Below are 16,689 nucleotides of genomic sequence, written 5' to 3' on the forward strand. Positions count from 1 at the left end.
ACGAGAGAGAGCGCTAATCTGGGAGGCCGTTAGCATGGCGCACCGGTTGCGTCCAGGCTTTCATTCCCACGTGAAGATGAGCAGGAGAGTCGTCATGACAGAGACAGAGGCAGAGGCAGGGAGAGGAAGCCCCTTCTTTTGGGTCCACTGTGCCAAGCGCCCTCTCCTGGACAACTGGGGCACAACACCAACACGCAGGAGAAAGGGGAGCAAATTCACTGTGGAATCACGGCTGAGGCATCTGAGTGCGTGCGTGCGTGCGTGCGTGCGTGCGTGCGTGCGTGCGTGCGTGCGTGCGTGTGTGTCTCAAACCTGCAGCACCACTACTGCCACCTCTGGATGCCGCCACAATCGTTCCATTGAGGAGGCACCAGGCCCCTCACTGTGTGTGTGTGTGTGTGTGTGTGTGTGTGTGTGTGTGCGTGTCATTGTGTTGGGAGACCAGTCATGGCGGTGGGATCCTGAGCTGGGCTAACAGGATTAGAGCAGAAAGGGGCTGAGAGGAAAGCAGCGCCCCGCTGTCCTCCGTCTCCAGGGGATCAGAAATGACAGCAGATGCCCTCGGAGGTGCAGACAAGACAAGCGGCTTCGCAATGCAGATTGTGAAGATGGCTCGCCAGAAGTAGCCGCACACCTGTCGGTTTTTTCAGCGAAACCCCCGACCACCACCACTACCCGAGCAGCGGAAGAAGAAGTGAATTAAAAAGCGGCACGCAGGTCTCCAGTGCTCGGAAACTTTCGAGCACTTTGAGAAAAAAATTTGAGAAAAAATGAATAATGAGACGAGTGTTGAAAGTCGTTGCATTGGATGTAGATGTCAGGTAGCGCTGGGTTGAAAAGTGATTAAGTAGCAACAGAGCCGTTTGGGGGACGAGTGTGACGTCGTCCAGCGAAAAGCCAATCAAAGCACTAAAGAGCAGATTACATGTGAGCTCTAATGACAGCTGGCTGAATCACACTGGGCAAATGAATTTAGGGAGTCTCTAATCAAATCTGTGTGATCTGGCAACACGGCTGACATTCAAATTGCTGCGTGTGTGTGTGTGTGTGTGTGTTCGTGTGTGTGTGTGTGTGTGTGTGTGTGTGTGTGTGTGTGTGTGTGTGTGTGTGTGTGTGTGTTCGTGTGTGTGATTACAGTCTGGGTGTGGATTGGTAACCAAGCAGAGGGAGAATACAAATCCATCAGAAACTGGCAAGTCAGAGAAATTCAGTCGGCGCCCTCGTGATGCAGGATGAAACAGAGTGGCGGGACCTCTCTCTCTCTCTCTCTCTCTCTCTCTCTCTCTCTCTCTCTCTCTCTCTCTCTCTCATGAAGGACACAACAATGAGCATGAAGACATCAAAGTGGCAGAGGGAGAGAAGAGAAGGGAAGGGAAGGGAAGGGAAGGGAAGGGAAGGGAAGGGAAGAAGGAGCAGGAGGAGGAGGTGTGGGAGCGAAATGAGGAGCTGAGGCGGAGGAGAGCGCACGGATGCATTCATTACGCCACATCTGGCAACCCAGACACCGAGGACCCGCGCTGACCACACTCACACGTTTTCTCTCTCTCGCTTTCAGTGGGCACTCACACTCACATCAAGGGCCGTGCGCACGCGCGCATGTGTGTGTGTGTGCGTGCGTGCATGCATGCGTGCGTGCGCATGAGGCTGTTTACATTCTTATTCTTTTGCAGCCGTTTCTCCCATTATGCTGTGTTTAAACATGAGAGAGCTCTTTGGGGGCAGCAGGGAGCTGAGCAGATCACACACGCTGCAGTCCAGCTCTTTTGCTCTCTCTCTCTCTCTCTCTCTAACACACACACACACACACACACACACACTCGGCGTGCTTGCGCATAATTTCACACGCAGCAACGCGCACGCGCACCGAGCAAAGACACGCGCGCGAGCGAGCGAGTGCACACACGGGAAAAAAATGCGGAACACTCTTCCCCACTGCTCTGATTAATAAAGGTCAATTAGCAATTATAATTTCCATATTTAATCAGTCCCCTGTGGCGTCGCTCTGTGGCCTGAGCTCTGACAGCTGACTCTGTCTCCCTCTTCCTCTGGCTGCCGCCGCCCCCTCCTCCCTCCTCTGCCTCATGTCACGCTCTCCTACGTCATTAACATCTGAGCATCTTGTCCCTCCCTGCCTCCCTCCCTCCCTCCCTGTCATACCTCTGTCCTGCTCCCTCTCCTCCTCCCCCCCCCCCCCACACACTCTGATGAATGCCTTCCCTCATTAATCTTGATGTTTTTTCCCCGCTCGCTGTGTTCTTCCACAGGCCTTCAATCGCGTCGCTAATTGCAATTAATCACAGAGGGAAACAGATGCTGGGAACAAAAGCAACTGTGGGGGGAGGCGTACGAGCGCGTGTCTGTGTGTGTGTGCAGCACAGTGGGGTGGGGTGGGGTGGGGGGGGTGCTCGATCAAGCTGTCAGTCTCGCTGAAGTCGGGTGTCTGTGCTGCGTGATGCCGTCCGCTCCGGAAAAAAAAACAAAAAAAAAACAAAGTTCGAGGGTGAACGACAAACGACGACGCGTGTGACCATCGCGTGGCGTCACCTGTGATAGGAGACGACTGCGACGTTATTAGAACAAGGAGAGAAAGAGGCAGAGGGGGTGGGGAAGGGGGGGGACTCAGGGATTGTAATTCAACGTGTTTGCTTCCTCCTCTTCCTGTTGGTTCCTCTGGCATTATGCACCAGGCGGTTTATTCCAGTCATTGTACTTCACCTGCCGAGCGTAATCACAGTCTCTTTCTTTCTGCCTTTCTTTCCTTCCTTCCACATCATCCTGCCTGCCCCTCTCTGCCACCCCCCTCCCTCGGCCCTGACGCCGAGACTTCACCGTCGAGTGGCGGCAATTTACGCTGAAAGCACAAAAACACACGTGCACTCACACACACATGCACACCAACACACACGGTGTCTTATACAACACATCTAAAATTAAGGAGGGGGGTGGGGCGTAGAGAGAAGAAAGGTTTATTTTTGTGTGTGTGTGTGCGTGTGTGTGTGTGCGTGTGTGTGTGTGTGTGTGCGCGCACGAGGGAGCAAACATTATCCATCACAGGTATCTGCATCCTTTATCGGCGGCAAGAAGAAAAGAACTCCAAAGGAAAAATAAGCATCCTGAACATCAAATAGAAAAGCAATAAAGAAAGAAAAGGGAGCCACATTTTTCCACCGGACGTCAATAAATGCACACATACACACACATACACACACATACACACACATACACACACACACGTGGCCTGTTCTTCTCCAACCGCGGCGAGAGCGTCGAAAGACTCATCAAATAATCAGTGAGGAGGAGACGCTGTGGAGAGAATCCAGCTCGTTACGGCCCGAATCCACTGCAGGAAGTCGGACGCAACAGAGCCGCTTCCGTCCCGGCCGGCCGTCGCCAGGAGGGCAGCGTTCTGAGTTGCTTGAAGAGGCAATAATGAAATCAAGCTTGCAGGATGCGTCCTCTGGGGGAAACCGCACTACAGTAATGACCCTGCTGTCGCAGCGGAATCGGAGAGAAGAGTCGAACCGCCACTGGCTGCGTCTCCGTGACAGTTTTTTTTGCAAAATAAAAGCGATATTGATAAAATTTCAACAGAGCACAATTGTGATTTGCAGGTGTTTAAATTGAATGGTGTGAAGCGCATAAGCCGTAATTCTCGTAAAATCTTTACAAATTCGGAGATTTAAGAAAATTATATTTGCGTTTGACTGTTTACGTTTGTTTGCTGTCAAGAATGGTTGTTATATTTTTCTCTTTGATTACTTGTACATAAATATTCCATTTGCTCCTCCGTCCAAACATAACGCGCCATTATCACTTGAAGTGATCTGGTCACGTCACGTGACCCCCGTGTGACTGCTGATGTGTAAATGCGAAAAAGGTGTTTCCATTACCACTTTTTTTTTATTGCGATATTTAGGTTTTGCGCAATTCTAGGGGTCATGGAAACGCAGCTACAGAGGCTGAAGGAGTTGCACCTCCTCTCAGGTCCTGTGCTAGGAGGACAAGGACCGAGGAAAAGACGAATTTTAGAGAAACATAAACTAGTTATGCCGGCGAATGCGGACGGGGCCACTTACATGCATTTAAAAAAAATGCCACCGCCAATGTCAAACGTCAAGGAGTCATTGGTAATGACACGGTGTCGGGGCCCGGTGCGTCTGTCTGTCGCAGCCCAACTGTCGCTTGTGCCTCCAGTGTATTGAGCTGCTTTTCTTTTATAGTAAAAGTGGAGTGGGAGGAGATCTTTACTGAAAGCCGAAGCTGAAGAAGGCGCTATTAAGTCGCTGCTCTTCTATAACCTGACAATGCCGCAACTTCAAGGAATGACAAAGCCCCCCTCACAAAACATAACACACACACACACACACACACACAGTCCCCCGATAATTCCTTCCCAGCAGGCTCCACTCCGCCACTCCAGCCCTCATTCATTTTTTATACATCACCTCCTGAGAGTCTATTGCTCTGCACGCAGCAATCGCTGCACTTAACCCATTATGCTAGGTAACGTTCCCCACAACGCTTGCTCCCTCCACAGGATAAATTATTAACTTCCTCCCTATCCCGCCATTTATCACCGGGGCCCCATCGAGCGGAGCAGGAGAACCACTGCTCATATCCATGGAAACAAGGGCACATTTGCAGCAGTCGGAAGCTGCTTGATGATTAGGGGAGAGATGAGAGGGAGGGGAGGGGAGGGGAGGAGAGGAGACAAATAAAATACCTGCCTTTATCCCCTCGGTGGCACCGCACCACATTGCGCTCGCGTTCTTCTCCCACTACTGTGGTCCGACTATGTGCTGCACCTTTCTGACTCGTCAGCCAGGCCTCTCCTGCAGCCTGAGATGGCAGCAGTGGATAATCAGATCAGGGCTCTCTCTCTCTCTCTCTCTCTCTCTTCCTCTCTCTCTCTCTTCCTCTCTCTCTCTCTCTCTCCCTCCCTCTTGTCTCCATGGAGGTGAATCATACAGCCGGGGTGACAGTCAAGGCTTTAGCACTACACGCTAACCTAATCAGATCGTTTTGAACCGCTGCCAGAGCGCCGATGTAACCTAATAATACCAGCATGAACCCGCAGTGACCTGCATCCCTGTGCGCACACACACACACACACACACACACACAGGGTGGGGTGAAGAGAAGCTCCTTGTTAAAATAAATAAATAAATAAATCAAAGCTGGGTCACGTCCTAAGAAATGTGCGCATGCCTCAGTGTGTGTGTGTGTGTGTGTGTGTGTGTGTGTGTGTGTGAGAGAGAGAGAGAGAGAGGGAGAGAGGGCGAGAGAAGGAGAGGGAGGGAGAGAGAGAGCCCTCACAGGTGTCCTTATTCATGAGCAATCACGGCTCATGAATAATTAAACGCAAAATGCTAATGTGCTGCTTTGATCATTTACATTCATGTCTAACAGCATTAATTAATCAAACAAACCTTTTCTTTATCCCCAGTGGGATAGCGGAAAAAAAGGGGAGAAAACAAACAGCAATCAGAGCACACAAACACGCGCAAGGCAGCCGCTCGCTCCCGCAACACAATGTCGGAAACACTGAAATGTGAATAAAAGCACTGGCAGCAAGTCCAATCATTTCTCAATTTAAAAACAAACAACAAACAAACAAACAAACTTGTGTTTTTCGAGCAAGTTGGCTCACGGTGACTCATCGCTGGTGTAAGCGTACGCTGAAGGCGACCTAGCGTCTCTTTCCTACGAGATTAGTCTAATCTCGACAACTGCTGTGTGCTGACGCAGTTTGCACTGAAACGTGTCGAGGCTCCGCCACGACAACTGGCTGTGTCTCTGAGATGGTGGGAAGAAGGCGTCGCACCGCTCTGCCAATTTCAGCTCCTCCTGGACCTTCTGCTGCCTTATGCTGGTGGTGGGCGTATCGATCCAAATATGCATAATGTCGACACCAACGTTGGTGTTGGTAGCGATCGATATCAGTGTAATGATATTGATATTTTCGATATGTATCAAGACACTGCATTTGTATATATTGATTATGATGATTAAATTACTACATCGTCGCCCATTAAGTTGGAATAAAACTTTTTTGTTTTTTTTACCCCATCTCATGAAATGATGACAAGTAGGAAAAAAAACTGAATGAAGGGCAAAGAAGCAGCTCTTTATTGAGGACTTCTGTTCTAAAAGGTGTGAAAGGCATTGAATATAAGAAAGATATAAGATATAATAAGAATAAATCTAAATCTTGCAGTATTGCACACCACTACTTATTTTCTGGCGATTTTCGGGCCTTTCTATATATATATTAAAAAAAAAAAAAAAAAAAATGTCCATGACTTAATAGTCTCCAATAGAGAGATTTTTCTATGAACTGCGTTTAAGGTCACAGTCATCCTGTCATCACGCTTTACAGGCGTTTCTTTCTGTATTGCGGTCTATGGGGAAAATGCTTTTGGGGCCGCACAGGGTTTTGGCTGCAGTACCTCGAGTGGCCACTGAAAAGCAATCACCGTGCCGCCATACTGGCAGTCCGGCATCCAGCTCTTTCACATCCATGTCACCTGACCTCGCTCCCTGTTTATAGCAACGGTATCATACTCACAGATTGGCGGGCAATAAATCGGAGGCCCGCCTCGCTCCTTCACCGCTCTCCATTAGCGCTCGGCCGCCTGACTTTGCTGAACCCGAGTCCTCTCTCAGCGGCCTAATAAGCCCGTTTATATGCGCGGCACACACTTGTGGAGGGCCCCGCAAAAACACGCAAGCCCGACTACCGGTTGTCACAGCGCATGTTGTGGTGACTTACGGCGGATTTCAATCTCTGACACACGGGGAGGGGGGAGGAAGGGGAGGCGGCACGCATCTCGGGCCGGTTTTAAGGTCCCCTCGTAAAGTTAAATGATAGTTGAAGGGGCCGGGCGACCGGAGGCGGGGTTGAGAGGGTTTTTTGGCGGTGTATGGGGGAGGGGCGGAGGGAAGAGCGAGTGGCGGCCGTTAATGCGACGGCAGGTGGCCGTAAATAAGTCACGGACGGGTCCGCGGTGTTTTGTTTTGTTTTTTTTTGTTGTTTTTGGTTTTTTTTGCATGCAAGGTTAAAAAGAAGCGGTCGGCTTCAATGAGTCATCAGCTGCCGCCGCCGCACGCAGCCGCCGTCGCCGCCGCGGATTTGCGAAAGATTTAATGACGGCGAGTCGCCGACAACGTGTGTCCACTTAACTGATCCCGTCGCGGGGATTTACGCGAGCCGCCAGGGTCCGCGGTGTCTACCGCCGGGCCGTAAAAAGCTGCCTGTCACAGCTGGCACCGGCAAATCGTCTATAAACTTGTCACCGGAGACAGTCGCAGACGGGCAGCCATTAAACACGGCTCGCACTGGGGGGGGGGGGGGGGGGAGAGGAGTGCATGGGGCTGGTTGTGTGTGTGTGTGTGTGTAGGTTGCTCCCTTTTGCATGTATTTGTGTGTCTAATGGAGGGCAGGGAGTGCGCGCAGCGGTGCAAGGGCAGGGCAGGGCAGCAGCAGCTCCTAAATATTCATCACGCCGTCAAAGGGCGCGACACAGGTGGGCACGAGCCGAGACCCTCAGCGGTCGTCGTTGTTGTTGTGAGGAGACAGATCACACACAGGGTTGGCCTTTGACACACACACACACACACACACACACACACACACACACACACACACACACACACAGACAGAAACATGGGCGCGGGCATGCCGAGGTTCAGCCGTAGCTTCTTCTGACTCGCAGGCGCAGGCAGGCAGAGGCGCTGGAGAGCAGGGGAGGTCAGGGAGTCAGCGTTGAACTGAGGAGAGGATCAATAGAGCTTTGAGTGTTAGAGCGCACCTCTTGCCTCCCTCCCACGGTTTCGGTGCCTCCCTCTCAGAGAACTCTCCTTTCTCCTGCTGCCTCCTCCTCCATGGCCCCCGCCAACACAACCCGTGTGACTACAGCGCACACTCGCACAGGAGGGAGCGGTAGCGCTCTCTGTGAATGCCCACCGACAAAACATCCACCCATCCATCCTCAATGCCCGCTTCTTCCTGAGTTCAGGGTCTCGGGGGGGTCTGCTGGAGCCCACCCCAGCTGAGTTTCCAGGTCATCGCAGCGCCACGTAGAGGCACAATCACTCCAGTCAATTTAGAGTTTCCAATCCACCTCACATGCATGTTGTTGAACCCACGCAGACACAGGGAGAGCATGCAAAGTCCACACAGGCAGGTCCCAGACCTGGAATCCAACCCACAACCTTCTTGCTGTGAGGCAGCAGCGCTAACCACTGCGCCACCACACCGACAAAACAAAAACAAAAAAGAAAGAAAGAAAATGAAAATAGAAAATGCTGGCCGGACCTGCCCGTGCTCCCTCCCAGCCCGGCCCTTGCGGTTGCTCAGAGTGGGTCTGGCGGTGCCCCCAGTGTGCCGTGTTCCTGCTATCCAGGACCGGTGACTCCCGGTCCCTGGCACCCCACTAGTAGCGGTGTACGATAGGCAGATTAAAGGGAAACAAGGCGGTGACAGAATGACGAGGAGGAGAGCGGCACGGAGAACATGTAAGGGACAAAATGCTTTTCTTCCCCGCTTGGTTGCATCTCATTTTTTCTCATTAGGGGGAACTCATCTGAGCTCAGAGGATAAAAGGAGGACTGATAGCCGGTATTTTTCCCTCTCACTCCGTCCCCCTCCCGCCCGCACCCCCTCGCAGTCTTTTTCTCCCACTGTGCACATGCCACCTAATTAATTACGCCCCACCATCACTTTGCTGCAACAACCACTGCCAGCTAATTAGCAGCACGCCTCAAACGTGACCCCACTTCAGCGCTTCTGGATTTTGCCCGCGTGAGGGGGAGGGACGGCGGAGAAGAGGAGAAAAAGGAGGAGGAGGAGGAGGAGGCAAAGTACGCAGCTATACGTGTGACATCGAGCCGAGGGGAAGGGAAGAAGAAAGGAGGCGAGAGGGGGCGGAGGGACTGGAAGGAAACAAAAATCGATGACGTGAGGGTGAGGTAAAAAAAAAAAAAAAAAAAAAAAAAGATGAAAAAGAAGGAGAAACGAGGAGATGAGACTTTGATGTGACAGACAGATGCTCAGGAGATATATGCACACACAGACACACAGACAGGGAGCCGGGAGACGGAGCAGCTCTTCTCCACGCCCAGCTGGACTCCATCAGCCAGGCTGGAGCCACGCAGGCTGCTCGGGAGTCCCAACTGCAGGGTGTTTCACTCCGGACACGTCACCCTCAATCCCCCCCGAGTCTGCCTGAGCTTGGCCAGACGTCAGAGCTGCAGCAGGCACACACACACACACACACACACACACACACACACACACACACACCCTCCACCCCCCCAAAAAAAACAACCCACGCACACACACACACACACACACACACACACACACACACACACGCACACACACGCTGATTGTATCACGGGGGAGAGGAAAACTTTGAGCGCGCGCTGGCCGTACAGGCTGAAAACCACGTAGGCCACATGTTACACCGTCATGCCTGAATGAGAGGGAGGCGGCTGGGGTGGAGGAGGAGAAGGAGGAGGTGGAGGGGAAGGGGGAGGGGGAGGGGCAAGTGGAGGAAGAGGAGGAGGGAGCTGTAATTTGTTTAGCGTGTGTGTGATTGCGTTAGCTCCGGGGGTGGTATTATTCTTCACTTGCGTCAAATGTACACACACACACACACACACACACACACACACACACACACACACACACACACGCACAAGGACCCGAAGCCCAGTGGGGCAATCATAACATTAATAGTGCTTGAATGGGACTAGACAGACGTGAACGTGCACGCACATGCACATGCACAACAAGTGTACCGTGCATCTGCTTGATAGCTGATTTAGTTTTAAATGAGCACGGGAGGGAGGAGAGGGACAGCGAAGAGAGATCGCAGGTTACAGTGCATCATAGGAAGCAAAAGGGAGGAAAAAATGTCTGAATTAAAAAGCACAATAGAATAGAAAATAGTTTGACAATTCAAAAAATGGAGAATCAAATGTGTCAGCATGACAGCATCGCAACAGAGCAGCGTCTCTGTGTAGGTGTTTCTATATGTTTCTATATCTAATTTTGACAACCTTGACCCATCAGTCAAAATCCTCTTATTGCAGTTAGCAGAATATACATATATAAAAAATAAAAGGTCTGTTAAATACCGTTAGTTAAGGGAAAATAAATAATGAAGTCACAAAAGCTAATTCAATCATTCTTTAAAAACACTTTAGAAAATAAAATAACCTATTTAAAGGTTAATCACATTAGAGCTTTTCATTAGGTTAAAGGAAGCTTCTATGTACAGCGTCTCACTGTAAAAACAAATTAGCACTGGCACAAAAAAACACAACCTCACTGATGCACAGTGATCAAAAATATGCATTTGAGAAAATGGAAAATCAGAAACTTTATGAAAAAAAAAACACCCCCCCCCCCCACTTGAAACTTGGTTTTCCAATTAGCCGCGGTCGGCGGTGCTCAGGTTTCCTTTATTTCAAGTGGATGATGGGGAACAAAGTGCAGCGAAATTCCTCCGAAGAAAGCGGTGAAACGCGGAGGAAGAAACGCGCGTATAGAGAATGAAGCGATCACAGAGGGTGAAAGTGAAACAGAGTGTGCTGGTAATGGGCCGACGGTGCAGCTCAGAGGCCGTGTTCCTGTCAGCCATTAACAAGGCCACGGCTGAATTATTCACCGCAGTCACCTTACACAAACCTGGGCCGAGTCAAGCTGAAGAGCGCTGTGAGCGTACACGACTGTGTGTGTGTGTGTGTGTGTGTGTGTGTGTGTGCCTGTGTGTGTGTGTGTGCATACTAATGAACAGTGGCTTGTGTGGGCTCGCTGGGGCTCAGTGTTGCCATCCTGTGGCTGGAAACCGCCAGAACGAGGCGTCTCGATCAGCGGCTGCTGCGACGTTACCAGGGATGTGCACGCAGGCCTTTCGGTATCTAAGGATAAGTGCGGACGCCTTGTTATTGCCGGCCCGCCAACTGTGAGTCGACGGGACAAAAGCCAGAGGGGGGGCGGGGAAGTGTTTTGTGTACAGGAAGCAGCTGATTTCCATGCGGACGGGCCGAGGAACAGGAGAGGCAGGTTAGCAGCAGCTGGGCAAACAGCACACGGCCTCACCTGCAGTCATTTACATGGATTGCATGTGTGTGTGTGTGTGTGTGTGTGTGTGTGTATGTGTGGTGAGGCGTCGACAGTGGTGTCTCCTGTTGCTGCTCCTCTCCATCCTGGTTCCCCCGAAAGTGCCGTTGGCAAGGAAACCGGAGAGACAAGAGGAGGAGGAGGGGGAAGGGGAGGGAATGGGCGGGCGGGGGGGTTGGGGCGAGTCAAAGAGCACAGTTTTCGGGGAAAGAGCGCTCGGTGTGGAGAGGGGCGGAGCTCCGAGGGGGAGGAGGGAGGAGGGGGGGACGCTAGGCGATGAGCGTGTGACAGAGCGACCCATGCCTCCCACTGACAAGCTTTATTACAGGGCCCACCTGCAGCGAAACAGAGAAAAGCACTTAGCCTCGGCCAACCAGTCACTCACTCACTCACTCACTCACTCACTCGGGCGAGGAGGGAAGGAGGGATGGAAGAGGGAAGGAGGGAAGGAGGTGAGGAGGGACAGGGCGTCAGAAATAGAGGGTGATTAATGGAAATAGATGGAAATCGTGCGGTGGCGGGGGGCTTGGGGGGGGGGGGGGTGGAGCGCAAGGAGGGAAAAAAAAACAAAAAAACTATGATTTTCCTCTCCAGCGCTTAAACGGAGCATTGATCACTTCAAGAGCTGTTTATCTGTATCCCACTTTCATCCTCGCGCAAATGTAGTTTTATCTCCCGCTAATCTCTCCTCTGACTCCCCGCACGCATTGACAAAGTGTTTCCTCGTTTTTTTTTCTTTCTCTTTCCTCCCTTTCTTGTGCGCGGTGTTGCCGCCGCTGTAGGATAAACAGAGGCAGACGGAAGCTCCCTGCCGCCAGCTGTGCGAGCTCGCGGGCGCTCAGGCTTAATCCCGCCCAGACACCTGTTTCCTGGAGAGCCCGGGGTCAGAGGTCGGCGTCTGGAGATCCTGCGTTAAGTGGTCATCTTCCCCCCTCCCCCCTCCTCTCCTCCTCCTCTTCTCCTCTCCTCCGGAGCTACCGCCTGCCTGTGCCGTGACCTCGAGGCCCAACAACTGAGGAACTTGAACCTCACGTGGAGTCGCCGAGTCCAAAACACAACATTTGACACTTTACAAGGGAGCAACCCAGAAGACTCTTTTTTTTTTTCCCTCCGTTGTGCTCATATAATCTGCAAGGGGGTTGGGGGGGGGCGGGGGGGGGGTAATTACGAGGACAAAATGAAGAGAAGGTTTATTACTTCCCGAACAGTGACAGCTCACATCCATTAGCACGTGGCCCCGCTGATGGATCTCGTGATGAGCTACGGTCAAGTAATGACGCGCTTGGCTGGCTGTGAAGCTGCAACCCCCCCCGCCCCCTTCTCCCCCCCCATCTTCCCCACTCTGCTCCTCCTGGCTTTCGGCTCCGGATTGTGAAAAACTGGAGTCACTAAATCAAAGCCATCTGAAGGGGAAAAGAGGAGACATGGAGTGCAGTGTGTGTGTGTGTGTGTGTGTGTGTGTGTGTGTGTGTGTGTGTGTGTGTGTGCGTGCGTGTGCGTGTGTGTGTTTGTGAGGGAGGTGGGAGGGTTAAAGGGGTTGGGGGGGGTTAGCGGTTGGTGTCCCCAGCCATTTGGAGGTCGGAATGTGCTGGAAAGGGTACAAATCTACCAGCGGTGACTACACAATAAGGTCAGTGTGATCAGAGGAGGATCCTGACTCAGAGGCTTGATGTGCGCAAACAACACACACACACACACACACACAGAGGGAGAGAGAGCGAGAGGCAGAAACAAACACATTAAGAGCACACATGCAAACACAGGGAGTGATTGAGAGTGGGCCGGGGTGGGTGGGTGGGTGCTGCCCCCTGTGCCCACCCTGCGAGCGGCTAATAACCGTGGCACACTGCCAAACCCACTGTCTCCTGACTAATCCAGCACCCCCCCCCCCCCCACCCCCCAACCCCCGTGCCTGCCAGGACGGCGCCACATTGCGGCACAGAGGTCCGTTTCTCAAAAAAATCCTGAACTGCGAAAGATATAAAGAAGAGAGAGAGGGAGAGAGAGGGAGAGGGAGAGAGAGAGGGAGAGAGAGAGTCTTCACGGCGACAGGAGAAAAAAGAGGGCTAATTTATGCATTATTTTTGCTAGCTTTAGCCTTCCCTCGCCCCGGGGGGGGGGGGGGGGGGGGGGTGGCACTCTGCCAAGTGAAGCACCCTGGTCCGCCGTGGCATTTTAATGACATGCAACAAACCAGTGTGCGAAATAGAGAGGAGTCCAGGGGGTGGGGGGGGGGTTTCGGACCCCCTGGATTAACCCATGAGACCCCCTGAAAGCCTCAAAGCAAAATGTTTTTGATGAAAATGATGATGTCATTGCCACTAACTGTCACTAAAATGTCTTTACGATCACCCTCTTTAATATTACACTTTTAAAAAATCTTCATAATTCATCATAATTCTTTTGTTGTTTGTTGTTTTGTGGTTCTTGTGTGCGTCTGTATGTGTTGTCAGTCATGGCTTGCATCCATGAAATACTGTAAGGTTATTATAGGCCTAGAGGCTATTTTAAGGAAATTTAGATTTGTATTGAGTAACAATTAGGAAGATGGAGGACCCCCCACACCCCCCCCACGCCCCCCCCCCTGAATATTGACGGGTATGCACACACACACACACACACACACACACACACACACACACACACACACACACACCTCTCACTGTCTCCATGCTGACCCCGCCCTCCTCCCTCATCTCCACATCCTGCAGCTTCAACCTCTTTCCACCTGTTGTTCTCCTCCCGGAGATTGGACCCGCCTGCTGCGCCTCCTCCACTCCATGCAACGCTCCTAATGCCAAGTGTTAGCCGCCCGCGCCGGCCGGAGAGACAGTTCCCCCTCCGATGCCCCCCCCCCCCCCCCACAACCCCCACAACCCCCACAACCCCCACCACCCCCAACCCCCGACAGACGTCCCCCACTGCAGTCAGATACGGGGAATTAGCTGCCAGCCGCAGGCGCCGTCCTCAGCGGCTCTCCGTCGCTCCCGAGGTGGAGGTTCTTGTAATTGCATCGACTGGCCGGCAGCCAAGTGAGCGAGGCGGCCAAAGTTTTCCTCGGGCTCCGCCTCCGGAGATGTTGAGATCATAAAGCGCTAACAGCCTCCCTTCAATCACCTCTCTGGCGCGTGTGATGCCGCGACACGCAACACAAACGTCAATCATTCCGAACTGAAAAGGGCTTTAAATCACGGCCATCTCCATCATCATCACCCATCTACTCTCAGTATGTGTTTGTGGGACGGCCAAATGTCACATGTCACAATCACATGGTCTGTTACTTGATTTTCAATGAACTTTGATGTAGTCGGATGTTTAAATTGAAAACCTAAAGTTGACCCAGTGGAGTTGAATTTAAACTTTTGACTTGTATGTCTCCACGTGCAGTATTTTTCACAACTCGGCATCAGTGAGTACTTGCATTTCAGTACTCACTGATGCCGATGTCGAGCACTTAAAAACGGCTTTGCACATTATAGAATTATTTATGAAAACAATGATTGATTAATAAGAATTACAAATCATTATTTGTGATTTGAACAACATTTCTCAGCAAGTTTTTCCAGAACCTGGGTGACAATTTTCACTGCAATTTACTGACATAAACTGGTATCAGTGTTGAGGTATAGGTACGTATTTTACGAGTAAGAGTAGAGTACTCAAGCCCGGTATCAATACCGATACCCGATACCAGTATCAGCCCTAGTTTTCACGAATGCCGCCGACACTGTTGACGTCCCCACTGCTCTGTGTCCCTGTTAAATCCTCTGAGTTAGAGCTGAGCTGAGCTGACTGAGCAGGGCTTTCAAACCAGCGACTGTCAGAGCGTCAAACTTGGCGACTGGAGCTCAGCAGCCGAGTGCAACCCTGGCCGGCTTTGCGACTCTTCAGCGCGCTCCGAGTGCGCGAAGAACTGTGTGTCTTGTGTCACGTTCAAGTCTGAGCAGAGGAAATGGGCCGTGTCATGTCAGTGCACACTGCACATGATGGGATGTTCTTAAATAACTCATGAAAGGCTGTACTCAAGCCACACCGAGCCACCGAGAGGTGCACGTGGTCTCCCCTGTGAGTGTGTGTGTGTGTGTGTGTGTGTGTGTGTGTGTGTGTGTGTGTGTTGATGTGCGGTGGCCTCTTTGTCATGACAGTTTAACCAAGTGTCTTCAAGGGTGTTGTGGTTGGGATGATTGGAGTGTGTGTGTGTGTGTGCGTGTGTGTGTGTGTGTGTGTGTGTGTGTGTGTGTGTGTGTGTGTGTGTTCAGTCGGAAAGAGATAAGTTTCTGTAAACGACATGGGGGCCCTCACGGCTAAACAGAAATAGCCTCAGAGAAAAGCAAGAACGCAGCCTGAGCAGAAAGCGGTTCTTATATTTTTTTTAAAAAAAAGGGGTGCCAGGAAAAGACAACTTAGAAAAAAAATGTCTGGCAGTTGGGATTAAAAAAAAAAAAAAATGATTTAAAAAAAAAAAAAAATGAAAAAAAGAATCCATTTGCTTGTCTCACTATTAGTGTGGGAAAGGAGGTTGGAAGAGGCACCAGGAGAAAAGGCGGCCCAGCCACACTGACAGGAAGAGACAGCAGCACTTTCCACACAAACACACTGATCTTCAAAACGCGGCACAGTGATGGCCTCCCATGGGGCGCGCACACACACACACACACACACACACACACACACACACACACACACACACACACACACACACACATACACACACACACACACACACACATACACGCACACACACACACACACACACACACACGTACACGCACACATATGCTAACACATGTGACCGTGCCTGCTCAGCGCCACCATATCGCCACTCTCACAAAACCACAACCATTTTCTCCTCCACTGGCATCTCGGCAACTTCGTCTGGCGGCAGACCAGATGAAGTGAAGGTGCAGCGAGAGGAGAGAGAGCGGAGAGCAGAGGGCGAGCAACAGCTGCAAATACGCCCAGGCGAGGAAAAAAAAGGGACAAACAAAAAATGTATTAAGCGTCTTCTTTGCATGTGTGCGTGCGCGCGTGTGTGTGTGTGTGTGTGTGTGTGTGTGTGTGTGTGTGTGTGTGTGTGCGCGCGCGCGCTGCGGGCAGGTTTGGTTTACTCCATTTACATTGTGGACTTCTAAAAAGGCGGTTGCTGTTAGCCGCTGCTTTCACAGGAGGTGAGGAGGTCAGTGCTCCAGTCAACATTTGCAAAACAAACTCAGGGAAATCGGCCTCCTGTCTCACACAAAAGCGCACGAAGGTCAGTTTTAACGTAACGCTGCAGTGAGGAAACAAAGTAATCTTTTTTTTTTTTTTTGCTGAAGAACCAGTCCCTAAATGAGCTAACAAGTGATTCTCAGCACACGCCTAGAATGAAGAAAACCAAAACCAAAAATAAACTAAACAACGGAAACAATTCTTTTTGTCAGCAGTCACCTACGACCGCACGCCATCGACACCCCGGCGTGGCCACACACACTCGGAGGCTTTTGGGTGAACGTGTGAAATGTCGCGCTCACATGTGGTGAAAGCTCAGTAACGGATGAACCATTGCCTCGTTCCTGGCG

General features: G+C 51.4%; 1 protein-coding gene across 2 annotated transcripts in view; it reads right to left on the reverse strand.

The window, feature by feature from the left end:
• Window positions 1-16,689, reverse strand: part of gse1b (Gse1 coiled-coil protein b) — a 157,391-nt gene that overhangs the window by 94,528 nt on the left and 46,174 nt on the right. The gene's annotated exons all lie outside the window — the stretch shown is intronic.

This window comes from Nelusetta ayraudi, unplaced genomic scaffold (assembly GCF_046127955.1).
Source record: "Nelusetta ayraudi isolate G7.1 ecotype Tasmania unplaced genomic scaffold, CSIRO-AGI_Nayr_v1 ptg000002l, whole genome shotgun sequence".
Classification (NCBI taxonomy): domain Eukaryota; kingdom Metazoa; phylum Chordata; class Actinopteri; order Tetraodontiformes; family Monacanthidae; genus Nelusetta; species Nelusetta ayraudi.